This window comes from Leptonychotes weddellii, chromosome 5, assembly GCF_054177405.1.
Source record: "Leptonychotes weddellii isolate Sample4059 chromosome 5, ASM5417740v2, whole genome shotgun sequence".
NCBI classification, from domain to species: domain Eukaryota; kingdom Metazoa; phylum Chordata; class Mammalia; order Carnivora; family Phocidae; genus Leptonychotes; species Leptonychotes weddellii.
This window is the reverse complement of record NC_138373.1, coordinates 27,576,955-27,595,846: the sequence shown is the minus strand read 5'-3', so window position 1 is coordinate 27,595,846 and position 18,892 is coordinate 27,576,955. Positions and strand designations below refer to the sequence as shown.

Here is an 18,892-nt window from a genome sequence, read left to right as displayed (position 1 = left end):
GATGGTTTTCCCACAGTCTTCAGAGCCCTTGCCATTAGCTAAAGTTGACCCATATGTCGTCTGTGTCGCTTGCCCTGCACTCGTGTGGAAGGCCTTGGGGTTTCTCTTTGTCTTGCCCTCCCCTGCTGACACTTAGCGAGCAGGTGCTCAGTGACTGTCGAAGGCGGGTTAGGGACGTGGATTGCTAGATGCAGTCTGGGCGGGATGAATTGCTCAGTGTCTCATTTCCCCAGCAGCCTGTAAACTCCGGCTGCAGGGGTGTTGCTGTCTTGCTCAGACCCGGCTCTGGCACCTGCACCAGTTGGCTCAGGATGCCAACTGGAGAGTCAGACTTCATCCCGCAAGGGCCAAGCTCTGCTTTCCTCTCTTCTTGTCCCATGACTCCATGTCCTACTGGGTCCAGGGCACCATCTGTCTCTGAGCAAACATGTAAATCCCTGAGCACAGAGGGAGTGCTGTGCTTTCCACAAGTGTTATCTTTATCAAAGGCAAACAAACTGGCCCTATCAGTCACTGACCCAGAACACTTAATAGTTCTGTGGAAAGGCAGTGCGGTTCCAGGGCCAACCCTTGGCAGCTGAGTAACTGAGGAAGAATGCGAAGATTACAGTGTTCTCAGAGCCAGCTGAGCTGACCATGAAGCCTGGGACTGACAGCCAAAAAAAAATCAATGTTTAATTCATAGACCTCAGTCCTAACTTCTCTCCTGGGATCACGTACTAGGTGCTAATGTCATCTCGTGACAGTGTTTCCCAGAAACTAAATTTTTAGGCCCATTATTTGTCTTGTTTCTGATTATAACACTGGAGCCACTTCCCTCCTGCCAGCTCCCCAAGGCAAGAAGAATGGCCTTTCTGGGGTCCCGCCGGAAGGAGAAGCTCCCTGCCACCTTCCTCCAATCTCCTCAACGCCCCGCTCCCCCTTAGCCACCCCTCCCAGCCTTCAGCTCCCCGGCCAGAGACTCTAGCCACTGGGTCAGTGACTTAGAGAAACTTGATTCTGACCCTGAGGCCTTTATTTATTTACTTATTTTTAAGCAAGACGTATTGAGCTGCTAAGCACTTTATGCAATTTTCTCATTTGATCCAGCAACCCTCAGAAAGGAGGTTTTGCCATTTTCCTTTTGTGCCTTTGAGGAAACAAGCTGCCCAAGGTCATACCAGATGCCCCTCCTGCAGAGAGGCTGTGCACTCAGGTCGGCCTGCCCTTCTGCTGCCTCCAGCACCCACCTGCCTCTCGGTTCCTGACTCCGCTTTGACACATCTGAAGGGAATTCTCCTTTTCTGATTTTAGAAATAAAGGCCTGCCCACAGCCAGCCACCTGAGGCCTCACTAGGATCAGGCCAAACCACGTTGTTGGCTCCAAAAGTGGGGGTGTGTCAGAGAGAAAACATCATCTGCTTCTGGGAGCGCGGGATAGAGTTTGACCAGAAGAATGAACTGTGCCAGGTGCTCGGTATGCATTGATTCTATGCTCTGGACAATGCTGGGAGCTGGGAGCGCTTGTCCTGATCTACATATGGGAAGCCAAGGCTTGGACCAAGGCTGCAGGGCTCACACAGGGCAGGCTGAGAGCCATATCTCTAAATCCCCCTCTCGCCTCAAGGCTGGCATTGGTGGTGGCCAAGCCCTGACGGCTCTACCACCGACCTCTGATTGTCAGAGGTTGGCGAGACAGACCCTCGTTAAAGAGGGGGCCTTCAGGTGGCCCTGGCTTAGACACAGCATTCCCCGTTCCCGTCTTCCACGCATCACACTCACACACACTAAACCCCAGCTTGCCTGCAAAGCAGCCACACGGAAAGACACCCTTCTCCCCCCTCCACCCCCCCGCCACCCCCGCAACCACCACTTCCAGACTGGGTAGAGCACATGAAGGCCCATCCTTGTAGAGATTCATTCCTGGTCCATGAAGACCAAAAAGCAGAAATGAGACTTAGAAATCTTGCCAGTGCAAAAGCAGCAGGATTAGAGCTCTCTTCAAAGCTTTCTGGCAGTCGTGTCTAAGAGAATAGCCTTTGAGCGGTTGGGTCGGGGATGTGGGGATCAGGTTCCACGCAAAAATCATCCCTGAGCTGAGTCCTGGGGGTCCCTGCTTTCCACGCCTCTTCTTGGAGCCCCCAGGGCAGCCACAAAGAAGGCGAGTGAGCACGCTGTCCAGCTGGGAGCACACAGCCCACAAGGAACCACGTTCCTGAATCAGGGCCCTTAAGATTCCCTCACCTGGAACGTGCCCCCAGATTTGGACTCTATCCCAGTTGACACACAGGCACTCGGTGTCTGAGGAATGCTCTTGCGAAACAGAGCACACAGGCAGAGGCAGCCTTCAGGTCCCATGAGCCTTTCTCGGGGGGCGGAGACGGAGAGGAGGAAAGAGTTCCAAAGAATTGAGTGTTGCTTCACTTTTCGGGGTCATTACCCACCTTAAACTCTCAAAGCGCCTGTGTGCCCGGGAGCCTTGTGGAGCATGTCAGAGAGCAGGGAACACTGCCCGGGTTGCTCATGGACAAGAAAGCGGGGAGCCTTTGCTGGAGGGCATGAGAAGAGACCAGACCCCAGCTTCACTCTGCCCTTCGACCTTGGCTGCACTTGGGAATGTTCTGTTGGCTCAGGCGGGCCCCCGGGGGCAGCCTTTCTGGCAGCCCAGAACGGGCGGGCACGTGTCGGAGCAAGCAGCACGGCTGCGTGCCGGTGTGTGCGCACACGCCCGTGCCCACCCTGCAGATGCGGCTCCTGTCGGCTCTCGGTCCTGTCGGCCTTCCTAGGACAGGTCCAGCACAGGTATTGCAGGGCAGTGAGGAGAAAAGGAAGAGCACCAAGAGAAGATAGGATGCGCTGAATCTCTCCACCCTGAGGTGCCCATGAAGCAAATTCAGTGTCCTCTTCCATTGATCTTGCCACTCCTCCGTCTCAGGTTTCTTTTCTCAGCAACAGCATTTGCCCAGGTGAGAGTCAGCAGAAGCAGGCGGCTTAGCACAGCCCTGGAGCAGACAGTTCAGCTTCAAGTCCTGGCCCCACCTTAGACTCATTACGTGGCCTTGGGCCAGTTGGTTCGCCCCCTGTGCGTGTTTATTCATAGAAAAAATGTGAATGTGCTTAACACTACTGAACTGTACACAAAAAATAGTTAAGATGGTAAATTTTAGGTTATGTGTATTTTACCACAATTCAAAAGAAAAAAAAAAAGCGGGGATGAAAATGTCACCCACCTCATTAGGCTGTCGTGAGCGTGATAGGAGTTAATTCACATAAGTGCCTAGCAGGACGCCTCATGCGTGTGCAGTGTGCAGCGAAGGTTAGGCTCTCGGTATTTTTTATTGTCATTGTTATTAGTCAGGGCTGACCTTGGGGACCCTAAATAATAGGTTCCCTTTCTACGTGTTAAATCAGTTTGCACAAAGTTAATCATCCAGCAGCTCCTTCTGCTGTAAATAACAAAGACACACCACCATTGCACAGATTTGCTCATTTAGAAAGACTTTTCATCGGGTGCTGATAAAACACTAGGGCAGAATTTACCTCCTGCCAAAGGGCCATGAGGATTGTCGTTCTGGGATGTGCCTGAGGCCCCATAGCTTCTAGAGGCAGAGCCAGGGCCAGAGAAGAGCAGAGATCTCTGGCCAAAGCCCAGCACAGGCCCGCTCCCCGAGGTACTGACCACAAGCACTTACTTCACGTCTGCCTGAGCTGGACAGTTCCCGAGCAACCACGCGACAGCCCTGGGAGGCCCATGCCACTCCTCAGTGGGCGGACCAGGAAACCTGAGCTCCGGGAAGGGAAGCACCTGGCCCACTCCATGAACCCATGTTGGGGGGCAGAACACCTGGGAATCAGGTGTGCTTTGGGAATCCTGTGAACTATTGTATTCCATCCAATAGCATGAGCCAGGAGCATGGAAACCAGTAGAAGCCCTGCCCTCCCTCCCTCAGCTTGGCACGCCTCCTTCTATACCTTTCCCTGTGTATGTGCGTCCTCTGCTAGTACTACAGTGTCGCAAGGCCTTTGTGTTTTTTCCACACAAACCATCACTGTTTTCACTCAACAGTACGCCTTGGGTTTTTTTTTTCCTGTTAGTTCATAAGAGTGCCTGCTTTCATTTTTATTGCTGCTGAGCAGTCCGTCGTGTGGGCAAACCCCTGTTTATCTAGCCAGGCCCCCATTGACAGACATTCAGGTTGGGGCCAATTTTTTGTCCTTAAATAACAAGCGCTCTGCGCACCGTTGCGCAAGGATTTCCCTGGAGCAAGTAACCATGAAGCGAGGCCAGAAATATCTAGGGCTGCGGCCCTAACAGGACTTGGTGGCCAATGAAGTATGTGGGTGGAGGGAGAGAGAGGCTCCCAGGGCTAGTTTAAGGCAAGCTATCAAAGAGTCTCACTTTCTGTCTGGACCTTCTGTGTGCATGTCTCCAAGCAAGGGCATTTTGACGATCCCAACTTGTGAGCCAGCAAAATCCTCGTTACTTGGGGATATTGTTCTGTCCAGGAGGCCTTCAGGAGCTGTGGTGACTGCAACTTTCCAGTGGAGTGGGTGCGGGGCCTCCAAGGGCTGGCCTGCCCTCTGCTTGGCTTGTCGCAGACGGAGCATGATGGCATGATGGCTCCCCCCATGGGCTCTCCTCCTACCTCCCGGCATCTCTGCTGGGGTTAGGACTTTCTTCGGTTCTTCTCTCTCTCTCTAGCCAGCATCCCATGACTCAGTACAGCTTCCTTTATTTGTGGCTGTCCGGCCATGGCATTTTGTATGAATGTGCTTTTCTCCAGAAACACAGAGTATTATTTGTTCAACATCTCAGATTCCCAGAGGGCCGAAAGTCAATATTATCCCAGTGTGGCAGGGATGGCTGTCTTGTGACATCTCTTCACACTTAAACAGCCTGTTCCTTGAGCCCCAGAGTAATTGCAAAAAGATATCCCAAAGCCCAGCAAATCGAGGCCAATGAATTGTTTTACTTTGTCTCCATTGTTGCCTGCCATGAACTCAAGTCCCTGAAATCACCCCATGATTTGGGCATTAGATGCTTCAACTGCATGAAATACTAAGTTTGGCAGGTGATTTGCAATGACTCCTCTGAAAATATGTGCAGGTTTGGTAAAAATTCAGGTGCATACCATATGTGGTATACTTCTAACTTCACAGACTTTGTAAGGCTCCGGGATGAAATTCCCATTTATTGATTTATTGAATGCATGCTGTGTGCTTGCTAGGCACTAAGCGAGTTATTTTATATAAAAATAGAGAGAAATGTGTAAAAACTGTCGTGTCACTAACCCCGCTTTTGCAGCTGGGACAAGCGAGACTCACATGCAGAGCCCCTACCCAGGGTCCCAGAGATACTGAGTCTAGTTTCGAACTCCTGCCCTTTGTAATGCTTCTACCTGCTTCTTGAGAAAAAGGCTATCTCTTGCTCCGGGTTCTTTCCTTTCTTGCTAAGTTGACTTAAAGGTTCTCTGGAGCTTCTGAGCTCAAGTCGCCCTTTGTTGTGGCTTTCTGAGTATGTTGACTTCACAGGCTGACAGTTGGGCCTCAGGTGCTGGGGATGATGCAAACTCCAGCCTCTCAGGTGGGGTCCTCGTAAATCCTGGCGTCAGTCCAGTGACTGGAAGAGTCAGTGTTGATGGAATGAGCCCCCCACCCCTACCCTTAGTATCCTGCAGGATGTTCTGAGATAGTTGACATTTATAAAATCTTGGGCATTCTGGAAAAATGTTTTTTAAAAAAAAAAAACAAAAAACAGATTTCCAGCCTGATGCCCAAGGAAAACATCCCACAGCTCAGAGCAGCGTTCTGGCATCCTGAAACAGTGCCTGCGCGGCGGAGGCACGGCGTGTTCCTTGTCCCCTCTCTGACCTCTTGCCTCCACCTCAGCAGAAAGCAGATGCAGAAAACACCCTGTACCGCCTTGTGTCCCTACTGGGTCAGCAGAGGGGCCCTTCATGCCTCCTGGGACACCCACAGCCTCAAGCAGCTTAAAAGCTAGCAACATTCGGGCATCTGCCATATGCCACAAGTATGCCCCCACGCTCTCTACACCGCGTGACAGACAGCCCTGCCAGGGAGCTCTCGCCGAGAGGAGGGTAGGGGCACATGCCCTGGAGTTAGCCCCCCTAGCTTGTTCGGCACCTACCCATTGACTGCTGTGTGCTGTCAGGAAGTTCTGGAAGACCCCTGAGCCTCAGTTTCTTCTGTAGAATAGAGCCTCCCTCCCGAGGGCAGGAGCTTAGCCCGGGGCCAGCACCCTGTAAGGGGCCTCACAACAGCCCCATAAGTAACAGTCTCTGATGTTGAAGAGGAGGGAGCCAGGGCCCAGAGGGCTAGAGCAGCCTGCCCAGGTTGACGTCGGGGGTGGTAGGCCAGGGCTTCTGGCCTCATGGCCGGGACTCTAGCCCCTTGCAGGGCAGCTGGCCCAGCTCCCCCAGTCCACTCACAAGTGTTCTCGCTGGTGCTCTCAGGCTCTGCCAGTCAAGGGGACCTCCGGGCACCCGCCCTGCCAGAGCCACCAAAGCCATTGCCCCCTCAGCCACTGTGCATTCTTCTGGCAGGTGCGCACCAAGCACATCCCGCAGCTCTGTTCCTGGCCCCTGTACGGCTGGCAGCCCGTGTGGCAGAAGCAGACACAGAAACGGGGTGTCCGCTGTGCCAGAAGTCATGGGGTGGGGGAGCAATTGCACACAGGCAAGCCACCTAGAGGCCTGCCAGGGCTACTGGCATGCAGGGGGTCAGAGGGGGTGGGTAGAGGAGAAGATTGCTCAGGTGGGAGTGGCAGGCTGGGGGGAGATGGGGATTTCATCCGAACTCTCTGGATTTCAAGCCGGGGACTACAGAGCTGATCCGTGTTTCTCTGAGCTCCTTGTGGCCGCCGGGTGGGGAGTGCATTGGAGACAGCAGTGGCGGGGGGGCCAGCGGGGTCCGCCAGAAGCTGAGAGCCGGGGCAGGGTGGGTGACTCCTTGGTCAGTGATGGGTTTGGGAGCAGCTTGCCTGGTTGTGACAGATGTGCTCCTGAGGATGGCGCTGTCCCCCCTACATCCCCATGTAGCACCTCAGGCTCAGCAAAGCACTTCCCATTCACACTCTCATAATGCCATGGCGGGGAGCCGGGGGAAGCTGAGGCCCTGGAGGTCAGGTGACCAGCCAGGTTGTACCTCCAGGAAGCCCCGGGGTGCTTTGCACTCTGTCAGAATGGCTGAATGGCTCACCTACCACTGAAGAGGGTTTCCTGAAGAGCCTTCCGTCGCCAGCATCCGGCTAGGTGTCTCCACATCCAGGTCACAACAGCCTGGGGAGGAAGGCCCTGTTACTACCCCTACTTAACAGTGGAGGAGTCTGAGGCCCAGAGAGGTTGAGTAACTTGCCCCAGGTCACACAGTGGTTGGTGGTGCTGCTGAAATCCCCTCCTCTGCCCCCTCACCCCCACAGTCTGCTCAGTTCCGTGTCCTGGGGTCCTCCTCAGGGCTGGGCACCTGAGGACATTCCTAGCCTTGCCCTGGGGGAGCCGCATTTGGTAGCTGGGACACCATGATCTCAACTGCAGCCCCTCACACGTGGTTCCTGAGCCCGGCTTCGCTCCTGGGCCGAGAAGAGGTTTCTGAGCACGCCTGTCAGAGCGCGCTGATAAATCAGGCCCGAGATGCCTGTGCATGGCAGGTGGCACTAAGTGGTTGTCTAGGCTTCCCCAGGCCAATTGACATCTGCCCAATAGGTGTGATGTATCAACAGCTTTTTCTCCTACTTTTTGCAGTCTGGGCTGGCTCTCAGCCAGAATTCTTTTTACAAAAAAAAAATAATAATAAAGCGCTGACCTGCAGTGGGGAACGCTTGTGTGCCCGCTGAGCACCAGAGCCTCTGCTGTGGAGATTTAAGGTCTGCTGGTCAGGGGTGAATTTAGAAACTTTCTGGAAGGTTCTAGGGCTGGCCTAATATGTAGTTAAGCTCTTCAGTGATGTGAGGTTGGGGAGTTCTTCAGCTCATTGCCGTCATGGCTCTACACAGATGGGCTTCTGTGGAAGTCCTTTGTTTAGCATACGTGTATTGAGCATCTGTTGAGCCACAGGTGCTGGGTTGGGTTTGAGGTGACAGCCATGAGCAAGCCAGACACTCATGGCCCTGCCACATGGAGCTTGCAATCTTGGAAAAATAACAGCATTATTCATATAAGTGTACCGGCAAATGATTAGCTAATAACAGGGAACCTGGTCTTCTCCAGTGGGGATCAGGGAGGCTTCCCTGCGTAGGTGGTATGGGCTGATACAGGAGGACTCATCGGAGCAGACTGGGTGGGAGGTGACAAGGTGTTCCAGGCAGGGAAGCTGAGCACGGAGTGAGGGGCCAGGCTCCCCGTTCCTGTGACAGGGGGCAGGCTCCCCCGGGTCCTCATCACTGTGACATGGGGCAGGCTCCCTGTCACTGTGACAGTGATATTGCTCCCCTCGATGGGCCATCTTCTGTGCTTCCAGCTCTGTACCAAGCATGTTCCATGGATTCATTATCTCACCTTCTGAACCTGCCTGGGGAGAGGCAGACCTCTGCTCATTTTGCAGTTGAAGTTTCCTGAGGCCCAGGGTGGTTAAGGAACTTACCTAGACTTACACAGCAAGTCAGCGACTCCAGTGTTCCATCCTACCTCTGCCTGACCCCGACTCCTGCTCTTGCCAGCCTCCCTCTCTGTGTTATTTTTACTTTTATTCCCTGTCCTCTGTTATTACTGATATGGCTCAGAGGTCTGCTGGAAGAATCAGCACCCCATAACTAACAAGCCCATGGGATGGTAATTACTTCTTATTGACCTCTAATTTGCAAACAGCTAGAAGCCCCAAACTGCACTTTGCAAGTGTCTCCTATCCCTGGCGCATGGCTTTTTTCCAACAAACCCCTCGGGCGACTGACCCCTGACCCCACTTCATCCACCTCAGAGTAAGCACATCCCTGAGCCTTGGTCGGGACTCCATCCAAACAAAGCACAGCAGTGCCATCCCCAAGGAGCAGAGGGGCTGAGTGCGCCAGGCAGTGTCTGGGGGTTTTCCTCTGACTTCAGGCTGGAGAGTGGCCTCATTCGCCTGTTGCCAGAGGTGATAGGGCCTGCTCAGCTTGGGCAGGCCTTTGAGCCAGCTCCTTGCTCCTGTGAGCAGGTGGACCTGTCCTTCTATAGTCCAGTACCCCCACGACTTCTGTGAGATGGCCAACTGGGTGGTCAGAAAGTCAGTCAACTAGAACCCCTTCACTCAGCCAGAGAATCCCACGGGACCTGTCCTCATGGTTTCCTGGGGGCAGAGGCACAGCCTTTTAGAAACATGGAGTCCCAGCCCATGCAAGATCTTCTCCAGCCTGAGGCCCTGGGCTGAACCAGCATAACCCTGCGTGTGGCCCTCAGCTCTGGCTACGCATTTCTAGAATCGCCTTGAGAGAATTTGGAAAGCCCAGTGCCAGTTAAATCAGAGTGAGGAGAGGGTCATTGGTGTTTTTTGAAGCTCCCTGGCTCATTCTAAAGGCCATCCAGTCTTGAGGACACTATTAGAGATGAAGAGATCTCACTGAATTTCTCTTAGATGGCTTAACAAGAGGGTCTGGGTGACCACTAGGGTCAGATGCTGTGGGCTGATTGTCATTTCTTTAATCCACAAATCTTCACTGCGCTCCTACCGTTGGCTTGTGCAGCATGGGGCCCAGCATGATTGAGGTCCCTTCTCCATAAATCTGATGTGACCAGCCCTGTCAACTGTAGCCCAGAGATGGATGGACAGCTTGGTGGGCTGGGGTCATGCTCAGATGGGCTCTCTCCTCCATCAGAGCAGCTGCTTCTTAGTGAGTTTGGAGTACTGGGACATTCAGGGTTTGGGAGCAAATCTATCTGGTGCCCTGGGCCCAGTTTCAGGAGAGACCAGTGCTCAACATGCTTTCAGGACACCTGTCATGGGCACAGCTCTACACCACACTCTGCCAAGAACCAGGGAGTAGAAGGTTCTGGATGGGCCTTGCCTTCCAGGAGTTCATGGTGTCCTAGGGAAGACCACACCTAACGCACTATCGCTACACAGTTTGATCCTTACTGTAATGGTGTGGGAGCCCAGGACAGGGACGTCAGCCCAACCAGAACCGGAGGGCGAGGAGGGCTCTAGAAGAAGGTCTTGATGGATGGGCCAGGTTAAACAGGGTGCGTCCTGGGCAGATGATGGCAGGCTCTGGGCTATGAAAACCATGGTATGCATGTGGGTCCTGCAAGCAGCCTGAGATGTGTGGGGCAGGAGACAGCAGGAGATGAGGGCATGTGGGAATGACCTCTCGTGCAGGGTTGACTATCTTGGACTTTGTCGAGGAGCCCACGGGGGCTGCTCATGGGCTTCAAATTGGGGCAGGAGGGCACGGGTGCTAAAGGCTGCCCTCTAAACTGACCACACACCAGCCTGGCAGCAGGAAGACAGCGTCATTCACAGGGGCCGGCCCCAGGCTGGGCCGCCCATGGGATCTGATGACCTACACTTGGTTGGAAAGAAGCAGCAGCTGAAAACCAGCTCTCACATAGAGCAGCTGGAGACCCAAGCACTAGTCCTCTCCAGGGCCTAAAGCTCACCAGGACTGTTTAGTGCACCTGCAAAACGTGGTTAGGATCCAGTCCCCCCCACCACTGTACCCCATCTCCTAGGCTGGGATTGGCTCACTTACCTTAAAGGGCCCGGTAGTCAATATTTTAGGCTTTACTGGCCCCGTGCTACTTGTCCCAATCTGACTCTCCCATTGCAGCCAGAGAGCCCCTGATGATATGTAAATGAGCAGGCATGGCCCCATCCAGTAAACAGCCCCACTGTGGGATTTGGGATTTGGCCTGCAGGATATTGTTTGCTGACTCCTGACCTTGGCCTTCAGAATCATCCTGATCACCCTGCCAACCTCTGCCCACCTCCCCACCCCGCACGCCCAGACCTCTTCAGTCTGTTCCCAGCACCATAGCTAAAAGTGTAAGTCAGATCATGTGTGTCTTCTGCTTCAATCCTTCCATCGCTGGCTCCCCTTTCACTCACAATGAAAGCCAGATTCCTTACAGTGGCCCCCAAGATCCCACACAGTCTAGACCCTCAAGACCTCACATCTCCCCACTGTTCCCCTGGCCAACTCCAGGGCAGCCACAGGAGCCCCCAGCTGAGCCTTGTCGTGGCCCAGCGTGCCCGTCTTCCAGCCCCTGCACTGAGCGCTCTCATCTCAGGTACCTGTGTGGCTGTCTTCACTGCCTTAGAGTTGTTCGTCAGAGCTCCCTGTCTCGGGGCTCTTTCTGACCCTCACATGTAACTCACGGCCCTGCCCCACCCCCGGCACTCCAGACACCGCTGCCCTGCTCAGTTCTCTTCATAGCACTCCTTTCCTCCCAACATTTTCTATTTCTTCATTGTCTGCCCACCCCACACCCCGTCCTTCCCAGCCCATTATTGAACTATAAGCTCCAAGAGAGCAGACTCTGTGTTTTGTTTTCTGCTAAATGCCCAGCTCCTGGAGCTGCACTGGGGGGTATACCATGTAGATAGTGCTTGGAAGGTATTGGATGGGTGAGTAGGTAGATGGATGGATGAATGGATGGATGGCTGAATGGGTGGGTGGATGGGTGGGTGAGTGGGTGGGTGGATGGATATAGAGGAAGAGAGAGAAATTGGTGGATGGATGGAACCAACAGATCTTCAATACCCCCTTTATGTGTTAGACCTTGTTCACTGTGGACTCAGGGTGTATGCTGAACTGACTAGTCCCTTTGGAGCTCCCAGGTACTGTGGATGCCGTAGATGTCAACCCTGATCAGGGCCCTGGAGGAAACAGCTGAGAGCTGGGATAGTATGCAACAGAGGGATCTGACCTGGACAGGCAGTGCAGGAAAGCATCTCTGAGGAAGGGTTGTTGGCCTGGGAGGAAATGGAGGAGCCAGGCTGGGCAGGAATCCATCCCAGAAAGGAGTCCACACAGACGGGAGAGCCATTGATTCCTGGGCCCACAGGCTGCCCAGATCCCCAAGGAATGAAAACATTGCTGTCCAGGTGATAGCCTGCCACCAGCTGGTGCACAGAATTCCCCTTTGTTGTCACTTTCTGCCCTGGCCAGCTAAGTGGGGTGCAGAGCCCAGTCCTGTTTCCTAGGAAGGGGTTCAGCAGGCATTCCCAGCAATGACCCAGGTCTCTTCCCGTGTGAGCAAAGAGCATGGAAGGAAGAGCTTGACCCAGGACATGTTTCTGATGAATTCTTTTGGAGTAGAAGTTCGTAGGCTCAGGCCTGATGTGAAGAACACAAGGTTTTATGCCACATGCAAGAGAACAAATGGCAGAAACTGGAGTGGGAGGGTTTTTAAAAGGCCGGGTTATAGACTTATTAGTATAATTGGGGATAAATGTGTTTGTAGCCCCTGCTGCAAGTTACAGTCACAACTGGTTAGAAGGGGGTCAAAAGTGTTCAAAAATTGATGGTAGTGAATGGATGCACAATTCTGTGAATAAAGTAAAAACCATCGGATTGTAACCTTTTAAATCCGTAGATTATACAGTATGTGAAGTATATCTTGAGAAAGCTGTTGTATTTTTTTTAAAGATTTTACTTATTTATTAGAAAGAGAGAGAGAGAGCGTGAGCAGGGGGAGGTACGGAGGGAGAGGGAGAAGCAGACTCCTTGCCTAGCAGAGAGCCCAATGTGGGGCTCAGTCCCAGGACCCCAGAATCATGACCTGAGACAAAGACAGACGCATAACCAGCTGAGCCACCCAGATGCCGTGAAAGCTGTTATATGTTTAAAAACACTTCTGAACTAGTCAGGCTGTCACAAAGCTGTCATCTTTTTCTTTTTCTAAAGACCAGATTATCTCATTTGTATCCTATTTTGATCATAAAATAGTCAAATTTATGCAGCATTTTCCTTAAAGCAGTCCAGATGTGGAAAAAAAAGTTGGAACCCTCAACACAGGAATAATCTGGAAACCTTGATGCAATGCAGACTTACCTGGCACACTTCCTCTTCCCTAAAATTTGCCTTTTTTCCATTTATTTTTTGACTTTGAAGAAAAGACTCTGTTCTTACTGGTAAAATAGTCTCCTGTTCCCTTTCCTTTCCTGTAAATTATGAGATAAGTTTGCATTTCATACCTTTCCAGAAATCTCTGTTGATTGTGGTCTGACCTCAGAAGCAAGGCTTCTGGGAAAGAAAGGTATTAAAATCACTGCTTTGAGCATTTGTTGAAAACCTCTGAAGTGGCAAGCAATTTGTGTTGTGGATTTGAGACAGAAAACAGGTGAACAACACCTGTTCGTTGCTCCAGGAGTCCCTTCCTGGTGCAGGTTAGGTGATAACGTCAGCCACTCTATCCAGCTCACTCCAGTGACTTTAAAAAAATGTGATCCTGAGGGCTCCGTGTTATTTCTTGGAGACGATTAGAGCCAGTGGTGCTCCTCTTCTTGCGTGGTCAAAGCTGGTAAAGGTTGTCTGGAGAGAAATGCTCAGAGCTGTGGCTGGAGCTACCGCTTAGCAGTGCCTGCTGCTGTTTATCGGCCACTTGCTACATACCAACAAACCCCATCCTAGGCGCGCTTGTGCGTGAGGTAGGGATTACTTCCTCCGTATTTCACCCAGGGAAACGGAAGCTCAAGGCACCACAGGCCAACAGCAGCAGGCCGGATTTGAACCCGTCTGTCCGTCTCCGAAGCCCACACTGTACTTCTGTTTCCCTGTCCGTACCCCAGCGCTCAGTACCCCTAGCCAGCACCCATCCTGCCTGGCCCCTCCCTAGAAGAGAGCTGGGAAAGCACAGCGGTCCTGGTCCTGGGGGGCCAGAGCAGCTCCCACAATGAGAACACCTCGGCACCCTCCCCCACAGCGCGGCGACAGACCAGAATGCTCTTTCTCTGGGACAGGTCATGTGCCCTTCACAGGCCCAGAGGAGCGCAAATGAAACACTTCAGCCTTTCTGTTTAGGAGGCGGGATGTCCTTCTGTCCAAAGAAGTGCTCTCACGATTATTTATTAATTGTGAAAGGGAAGAAAAAAAGAATAGGGTTTCCTGGAAAGGGATAAAAGTTCAATATGATAAACTCCCGAAAAGCAGTCAAAGGCCAACAAGGGCAGAAAAATAAAGGACAGAGAGAGTAAGAGAGATGATGAATCAAAGTGGCCAGTGTGTGAGCAGCGCCCCGGGAAGGGACCATATCTCATGGTGATGGAGGCGCACAGAGTCTGGGAGCCGGAGCAACCCCGGGGCGGTGGTGGCAGCGAGTCCGGGAGCCACGCTGCAAGGTCGCTAGGGCCCTGGGGGATGAGCTGCCCATGACAGGGAGGGACGGGACTGGTCACCAGTCAGCTGTCCCGCCATCACTGCAGGCCCGCTCTGTTCATCTGTGTGCGCTCATAACCGAATATAGAAGCTTACCAATAGAAACTGTAAAGGTCCAAGAAAAAAAAATCACTACAGTCCTCCCACCCCAGAGAAAAGCGTTGTTAATATTTCTGCTTTCTTCTCATCTGTGTCTTCTCTTTTTTCTCTTTTTTTCCGTAATTTTTAGCTACCCAAGAAATACATGAGTTGATTTAAAAAAGTAAAAGTTAAAATTAAAAAAGTAAAAACTTAAAAAAAAAAAGCATCACAAATGGGACTTAAGTCCCCTTTGAGTACTCTTCCCTATTCTCACCCCTCCCCAGACATCCCACGGTTTGGCTTCTCTCCTTCCAGATCCTTCTGTGTGCCATTGCGTTCTGTCCATGTGCCCATAACTAACAGACAGGAAGGGGCCATAGCCCCTTCTCTGCAATTCTGAAATCCAAACAGCACTGAAAATTAAAAGATTTTTCATAACTCACGTGGTGGCAGAACCTGCCTTGAGCTATTTGTAGGCTATTTATAAGAGTTGCAGATGCCATTTATTGTGAATATATGTGGGTGGTTTTTTTTTCCTGCAGAAATGCAATATTTTGGGTTTTAGCTGCCAGAGACCAGCTGAGGGTGTGCCTTAATATATGTATGTGTGCCACATGGCCTTTTCAGCCTTAAAGACTCTAAATTCTAAAACACGTCTAGCCTCAAGGGTTTAGGATCTGTAATTGTCTTATGGTTTTGGCTCCTCCCCCCCCCCACCTTTTTAACCTACACAGAATTCTAATTCTGAATATCCTTCTGCAGCTTGATTTTCAGACGCCACTGTGAATAAAAATCTTTCCGTGTTAAGGGGTACAGATTTCGCTCATTCCTTTTCGTGGCTATGCGGTATTCCATAGTGTGGGTGCCTGGTGTCTTGGGCTGGGCATTTGGTCGTTCTAGGTGTTCACTGACAGCACGGCAGTGGACGTCCTTGGATGATGCACCTCTCTGCGTACAGGTGCAGCCCAAGCTCAGAGCTGCTGGGCTGTGGGGTTTCGCTTTGAACGACATTGCTGTCGTCAGAAGCCCATCCCTGTGCGGCCAAATACCTCTTCCTACACGACATTACCAGTAGCTGCATAGCAGTCCATGGTCTGAGTATTGGCTTCTCACGGCTGCCGTCACAAAGTGCCGGGGACATAGTGGCCTGCACAACAGGAATGTACTGTCTCGGGGTTCTGGAAGCTGGTGTAGGCAGGGTTGGCTCTTTCTGAAGGAGGTCGGGAGGAGCCATGCCTCTCTCCCAGTATCTGGTGGTTTGCCGGCAGTCTTGTGGTTCCTGGGCTTGTCCAAGCGTCACCCTGATCTGTGCCTTCATCGTCACTTGGGAACCCCCCCACACACCGCACGCCTTGGTGTCCTCATCTCCCCTTTAGATAAGGACACCACTGACACTGGATTAGGGCCCCCACCCCCAATGACCTCATCTCAACCAGTTCCATCTGAAGAATGACCTTGTTTCCAAATGAAGTTACGTGCTGAGGTACTAGGAGGTTACTTCAGCGTTAGAATTTGGGGGAGACACGATTCAACTCTTAACAGTCTGAAGTTTCACCGAAATTTACTTTGCTAGGCCACTTCTACTGGCAACTTACGGTTGCTCCCACTGCACTATATGCCTCGCCTATGAGGAGCATCCTTACAAAGAAATCTTTCTCCGTGAGTCCAGTTATTCCTTTGGAAACCATTTCTTAGGATCAGCAAGAATGCCCATATCTAAGGCTCTTGATAGCACCTTGCCAGGTTGCTTCCCAGAAAGCAGAGCGGGGTGGGGGATATCCAGCTGACCACACCTGAAACCCACACTTTGATCCAGTGGGGCCCTCCAGAAATGCCAGCCTGCTTGGTGCTTCAAGGCAGAATTCCTCCCCACGGGCCCGGCAGCAGGGGCACATGCTTTCTTTCTCTCCGGCCTCATTTTTATTTTATCTCTCATTCCTGCCAAAAAGAGAGTCCACAGGTTAACAGCAAAATAGAAGCCGTAGCTCAAAGTGTCTGTTTAGGGCCTGTTCTCTTGCAACCGCATATACGAATAAAGATTTCAGAAATCCTGGGCTTTCTGGGTATCAGGCATTAAATCAATCAGTGAAATTTCACTCACAGGGCAGCTTGCCAAGCCAGACAAGGAGACAGAAGTAAGTTCTCTGGTTTAGTTCAGTCCATGAAGCCCACGGCAGCTACATCATCCCACTACTTGGAAAGGCAATCAAATAATGAGCACTCAGCCACTTTCGGGGCGGGGGGGTGAGCAGGGGCTGGCCAGGGAGGGGGTTCTCAAGAGCCGTTCAAAGCCAGCCAACCTGATGGCTTGTTTCAGGGCAGATAACGAGAGCTGGGGCCTGGTAAAGAGCTCGGACAGCCAGGGCCTCACTCACAGAGACTTAAGAGAATGAGGCGACAGAGGAATCTGGAAGAGAACTGGGGATTTGGTGCACTTGGTGAACAAAAGGACTAGCCGGGGCCCGGTGCTTGCACCCTCCCAGCGAGGAGCGAATGTTGCAAGACGGACGCTTCCCTCAGCAAGGCCAGGCCCGCACTGCTCGCCAGCTTAGTGCAGAGACCAGAGAGCAGGATGCAGGGAAGGATAAATTTAGCCAGCATTTCAGGGGAAAACATCGATCTCCAATGTAGTACTGTCTTTTAAAAGAAAGTGGAAGCTGGAGGCCGGTCATTTGGGACAATTTCCCTTGAACAGATAAAAGCCCAGGAAAAAAACGAACACTTACCACCAGCTTACCCAGCTGGCAGATCCAAAGGAGCATCCTTTGGACAGGAGGGCGGCCGCTTTCTGCCTGGGCATGATGGATGGTCCACCCTGGCCCCCCTTACTTGTTCCCAAGAAACGGTGCTGCCTTGTTTTCTGGAAAGATTTTAGGTTTATGTTTCCAACCCTGAAGGTTCCTCTTCACAAGGAGTGACACTGGGCCCGGCTCTGAGTTTGCTGGCTGCTGGCCCAGGCTGCTGACATCTGATGTGCCTCGTGTGTCAGAGCAGGGTCACCACCAGCCTCCTCCCTGTGTCTCATAACTGAGCAGAGGACATCTGGTAGCTGTAGACAGATTTCTTGTTGGTTTTTGTTTTGTTTTGTTTTTTTCTGACATTGGCACCACGGGCATTGTTTCTACCTGGGCAAAGCTGAGGGAACCACAGTCCCAAACAACAGAGCGCCTGTCTGAATGACATTTGCACAACCTCCCTGGCCCGGTGGCCACGGCATCTTTTCGTGCTGCCTCGCGCCGACGCTGCTCCCTTGTTGGGAAGGGGGGAAAAAGTCCAGTCTGTCAATATTTGGGGCGCTAATCATCTGCATTCGGGCGCCAGGGGTCATTGAAAGGCTGAGACGTTTCCAGGAATTCATGGCTCTAAAAACAAGCTGACCGTAAAGGATTTCCAGCAAGGGTATGAAAGAAAAAAACCCTAAATCTCAACCCCGCCCCCACCTGCCGTCCCCGAGCATTGTCCATTGGGTCATGGATTCTTGGGAAGAAATGAAGTCAACGTACACAGTGATGTTGGTCCAAGTTAATAATAAATGTAGAGGAAGGAGAAAAAGGATGTTCAATATTTAAACATTTCAGAGCAATTCATTTGGTTTGCCAGTTACTTTCCTGGACCAGGCGCCCTTGGCCTGTCTATGCGACTGGCCTCTGACCCCGGTGCTTCGGAGAGGGAGGGAAGCAGAGCCTCTTCGAGGCAACCCCAACCCAGCAGTATGTCTTCTTGCTTTCTGTTGGCTTTCTGAAAGGAGGAGGGAAGACAGTGTGAAAACCAAGGCTTTGATGAATCCCGGGGCGCTTGCGAGGAGTTTTTAAGCTTCAAGGTCTTGTCTGGAGTTGTCTTGATTGTCCCATATTGGCTTCTCTTAGAGCTGTCTCAAAAATTTTTTTTTTTTAGCTGTCTCATATTTTAATATAAATTTTGTGCTTTGGCTCTTACCCCTAAGAGAGGAAAAGGCTTAACAGTGAGATCCCGTGGTCACATTTAGGAGAGGTCTATCCAGTCTTCCTACTAGATACATTCCTTAAAAGTTGCCTATAAGGCAGAATTCTGTGAATCAATTCCTTTTTTCTTCTTGACACACATTATATAAAAGGAAAAGCATTCCTTTGGGGGGGGAGGAAAAAACATTTGGCCCCAAGACATAATAAAATCATGCTTAAGGATGCAGCAAACTTTAAAGTCTCTTAGTTAAAGGAAATCAATACTTTTATGATGAAATATTAATAATACTAAAAAAACATAATAAGTGAAAACTACAAACGCAGAACAGCCGGGTGATTTCAGCATCGAACACATTAGCTTAGCATTTGCAAGAAGCACAAAGGGAAAACGGAGGGCACCGGGACCCATCTGAGAAGCCCCTCCGAGGCCTCGCAAGCCCCCTTGTTGCGGGGGTCGGGGAGGGGGGGGTGGGGGGGGTTTCCATCAAGAAGACACATACCTCCTTCAGTGCCGAGATCATTTCCAAGCACTTTGTTGAAGCACTTGCCTTCTGGAAACAAAAAGACGAATCTCTCCCCTTGGAGA

The 18,892-nt window shown here is 51.7% G+C and overlaps 1 protein-coding gene across 11 annotated transcripts in view; it reads left to right on the top strand.

Moving 5' to 3' along the window:
- The window catches only part of CLEC16A (C-type lectin domain containing 16A), a 194,689-nt gene that overhangs the window by 157,991 nt on the left and 17,806 nt on the right, over nt 1-18,892 (top strand). The window lies entirely within an intron of this gene.